Here is a 5,232-nt window from a genome sequence, read left to right on the forward strand (position 1 = left end):
CGCGGGGACGCCACGTGGCGGACGCGGATTCGTCGGGGGCGAGCGGGGCGGACGCGTCCGGCGGCGGCGAGGGGAAATTGCTAGGGTTCATCCACGAAAAATGGAGGGGAGGGCCTATTTATAGATAGAGGGAGCTAGGAGAGTCCAAATGGAGCACGGTTTTCGGCCACGCGATCGTGATCGAGCGACCGAGAGCATGGAGGGGAGTTAGATGGGTTTTCGGCCAGTTTGGAAGGGTGTTGGGCTGCGAGACAAAAGAGGCTTTTGCGGTTACCCGGTTAACCGTTGGAGTATCAAACGACCTCCAAATGGCACGAAACTTGACAGGCGGTCTACCGGTGCTATACCAAGGCCGCTTGGCAAACCTGGGGCCATTCCGAGAAAGTTTAACACCCACTCACAACGAGAGACAAAAGGGGGACGCCGGAGGGCATAGGAGTGCCGGATTGCAAAATGGACAACGGGGAAAAGGCTCGGATGCATGAGACGAACACGTATGCAAAATGAAATGCACATGATGACATGATAAAATACAACACGCAAGAAAATGACATGGCAATGACAATGAATAACTAGCAGACACCTGGCGCATCGGATCCGGGGCGTTACAGTACCCAACAGTTTCTTTTGGGTATCCTATGAAGACACATTTCTCCGATTTGGGTTCGAGCTTATCTGTTTGAAGTTTCTTCACATAAGCATCGCAACCCCAAACTTTAAGAAACGACAACTTTGGTTTCTTGCCAAACCACAGTTCATGAGGTGTCATCTCAACGGATTTTGATGGTGCCCTATTTAATGTGAATGCGGCCGTCTCTAAAGCATAACCCCAAAACGATAGCGGTAAATCAGTAAGAGACATCATAGATCGCATCATATCTAGTAAAGTACGATTACGACGTTCGGACACACCATTTCGTTGTGGTGTTCCGGGTGGCGTGAGTTGCGAAACTATTCCGCATTGTTTCAAGTGTAGACCAAACTCGTAACTCAAATATTCTCCTCCACGATCAGATCGTAGAAATTTTATTTTCTTGTTACGATGATTTTCCACTTCACTCTGAAATTCTTTGAACTTTTCAAATATTTCAGACTTGTGTTTCATTAAGTAGAGATACCCATATCTTCTCAAATCATCTGTGAATGTGAGAAAATAACGATACCCGCCGCGAGCCTCAACATTCATTGGACCACAAACATCAGTATGTATGATTTCCAACAAATCAGTTGCTCGCTCCATAGTTTCGGAGAACGGCGTTTTAGTCATCTTGCCCATGAGGCACGGTTCGCAAGTACCAAGTGATTCATAATCAAGTGATTCCAAAAGCCCATCAGTATGGAGTTTCTTCATGCGCTTTACACCGATATGACCTAAACGGCAGTGCCACAAATAAGTTGCACTATCATTATCAACTCTGCATCTTTTGGTTTCAACACTATGAATATGTGTATCACTACTATCGAGATTCAATAAAAATAGACCACTCTTCAAGGGTGCATGACCATAAAAGATATTACTCATATAAATAGAACAACCATTATTCTCTGACTTAAATGAATAACCGTCTCGCATCAAACAAGATCCAGATATGATGTTCATGCTCAATGCTGGCACCAAATAAGAATTATTTAGGTCTAAAACTAATCCTGATGGTAGATGTAGAGGTAGCGTGCCAACCGCGATCACATCGACTTCGGAACCATTTCCCACGCGCATCATCACCTCGTCCTTAGCCAATCTTCGCTTAATCCGTAGTCCCTGTTTCGAGTTGCAAATATTAGCAATAGAACCAGTATCAAATACCCAGGTGCTACTGCGAGCATTAGTAAGGTACACATCAATAACATGTATATCACATATACCTTTGTTCACTTTGCCATCCTTCTTATCCGCCAAATACTTGGGGCAGTTCTGCTTCCAGTGTCCAGTCTGCTTGCAGTAGAAGCACTCAGTTTTAGGCTTAGGTCCAGACTTGGGTTTCTTCTCTTGAGCAGCAACTTGTTTGATGTTCTTCTTGAAGTTCCCCTTCTTCTTCCCTTTGCCCTTTTTCTTGAAACTGGTGGTCTTGTTAACCATCAACACTTGATGCTCCTTCTTGATTTCTACCTCCGCGGCTTTTAGCATTGCGAAGAGCTCGGGAATAGTCTTGTCCATCCCTTGCATATTATAGTTCATCACGAAGCTCTTGTAGCTTGGTGGCAGTGATTGAAGAATTCTGTCAATGACACTATCATCAGGAAGATTTAACTCCCAATTGAATCAAGTGATTATTATACCCAGACATTTTGAGTATGTGTTCACTGACAGAACTATTCTCCTCCATCTTGCAGCTATAGAATTTATTGGAGACTTCATATCTCTCAATCCGGGCATTTGCTTGAAATATTAACTTCAACTCCTGGAACATCTCATATGCTCCATGACGTTTAAAACGTCGTTGAAGACCCGGTTCTAAGCCGTAAAGCATGGCACACTGAACTATCGAGTAGTCATCAGCTTTGCTCTGCCAGACGTTCTTAACGTCGTTAGTTGCATCAGCAGCAGGCCTGGCACCCAGCGGTGCTTCCAGGACGTAATTCTTCTATGCAGCAATGAGGATAGTCCTCAGGTTACGGACCCAGTCCGTGTAATTGCTGCCATCATCTTTCAACTTTGCTTTCTCAAGGAATGCATTAAAATTCAACGGAACAACAGCATGAGCCATCTATCTACAACAAACATAGACAAGCAAAATACTATCAGGTACTAAGTTCATGATAAATTTAAGTTCAATTAATCATATTACTTAAGAACTCCCACTTAGATAGACATCCCTCCAATCCTCTAAGTGATTACGTGATCCATATCAACTACACCATGTCCGATCGTCACGTGAGATGGAGTAGTTTCAACGGTGAACATCAATATGTTGATCATATCTACTATATGATTCACGCTCGACCTTTCGGTCTCCGTGTTCCGAGGCCATATCTGTTATATGCTAGGCTCGTCAAGTTTAACCTGAGTATTCTGCGTGTGCAACTATTTTGCACCCGTTGTATTTGAACGTAGAGCCTATCACACTCGATCATCACGTGGTGTCTCAGCACGAAGAACTTTCGCAACGGTGCATACTCAGGGAGAACACTTCTTGATAATTTTAGTGAGAGATCATCTTAAAATGCTACCGTCAATCAAAGCAAGATAAGATGCATAAAGGATAAACATCACATGCAATCAATATAAGTGATATGATATGGCCATCATCATCTTGTGCTTGTGATCTCCATCTTCGAAGCACCATCGTGATCACCATCGTCACCGGCGCGACACCTTGATCTCCATCGTAGCATCGTTGTCATTACGCCATCTATTGCTTCTACGACTATCGCTACCGCTTAGTGATAAAGTAAAGCAATTACAGGGCGTTTGCATTTCATACAATAAAGCGACAACCATATGGCTCCTGCCAGTTGCCGATAACTTCGGTTACAAAACATGATCATCTCATACAATAAAATATAGCATCACGTCTTGACCATATCACATCACAACATGCCCTGCAAAAACAAGTTAGACGTCCTCTACTTTGTTGTTGCAAATTTTACGTGGCTGCTACGGGCTTAGCAAGAACCATTCTTACCTATGCATCAAAACCACAATGATAGTTCGTCAAGTTAGTGCTGTTTTAACCTTCGCAAGGACCGGGCGTAGCCACACTCGATTCAGCTAAAGTGAGAGAGACATACACCAGTTGGGGAACGTAGTAATTTCAAAAAAAATCCTACGCACACACAAGATCATGGTGATGGCATAGCAACGAGAGGGAAGAGTGTTGTCCATGTACCCTCGTAGACCGTAAGCGGAAGCGTTATGACAACGCGGTTGATGTAGTCGTACGTCTTCACGATCCGACCGATCCAAGTACCGAACGTACGGCACCTCCGAGTTCAGCACACGTTCAGCTCGATGACGATCCCCGGACTCCGATCCAGCAAAGTGTCGGGGATGAGTTCCATCAGCACGACGGCGTGGTGACGATGATGATGATGCTCTACTGGCGCAGGGCTTCACCTAAACTCCGTGACGATAAGACCGAGGTGGAATATGGTGGAGGGGGGCACCGCACACGGCTAAGGAACAATCCGTAGATCAACTTGTGTGTTCTAGGGTGCCCCCCTGCCCCCGTATATAAAGGAGCCAAGGGGAGGGAGCGGCCGGCCAAGGAGGGCGCGCCAAGGGGGAGTCCTACTCCCACCGGGAGTAGGACTCCCTTCTTTCCTAGTTGGAGTAGGAGAAGGGGGAAGGAGGAGGAAGAGGGGAAGGAAAGGGGGGGCGCCGCCCCCTCTCCTTGTCCTATTCGGACTAGGGAGGGGAGGGGGCGCAGCCCACCTCTTGCCTCCTCTCCTCTTCTCCCTTAGGGCCCATCAAGGCCTAATAACCCCCGGGAGGGTTCCGGTAACCCCCCGGTACTCCGGTAAAATGCCGATTTCACCCGGAACACTTCTGATGTCCAAACATAGGCTTCCAATATATCAATCTTTATGTCTCAACCATTTCGAGACTCCTCGTCATGTCCGTGATCACATCCGGGACTTCGAACAAACTTCAGTACATCAAAACTTATAAACTCATAATAAAACTCTCATCGTAACGTTAAGCGTGCGGACCCTATGGGTTCGAGAACTATGTAGACATGACCTAGAACTATTCTCGGTCAATAACCAATAGCGGAACCTGGATGCCCATATTGGCTCCTACATATTCTACGAAGATCTTTATCGTTCAAACCGCATAACAACATACGTTGTTCCCTTTGTCATCGGTATGTTACTTGCCCGAGATTCGATCGTCGGTATCCAATACCTAGTTCAATCTCGTTACCGGCAAGTCTCTTTAATCGTTACATAATGCATCATTTCGTAACTAACTCATTAGCTATATTGCTTGCAAGGCTTATAGTGATGTGCATTACCGAGAGGGCCCAGAGATACCTCTCCGACAATCGGAGTGACAAAACCTAATCTCGAAATACGCCAACCCAACATGTACCTTTGGAGACACCTATAGTACTCCTTTATAATCACCCAGTTATGTTGTGACGTTTGGTAGCACCCAAAGTGTTCCTCCGGTAAACGGGAGTTGCATAATCTCATAGTTACAGGAACATGTATAAGTCATGAAGAAAGCAATAGCAATATACTAAACGATCAAGTGCTAGGCTAACGGAATGGGTCATATCAATCTCATCA

The sequence above is a fragment of the Triticum dicoccoides genome, chromosome 7B, assembly GCF_002162155.2.
Source record: "Triticum dicoccoides isolate Atlit2015 ecotype Zavitan chromosome 7B, WEW_v2.0, whole genome shotgun sequence".
Taxonomy (NCBI): Eukaryota; Viridiplantae; Streptophyta; class Magnoliopsida; order Poales; family Poaceae; genus Triticum; species Triticum dicoccoides.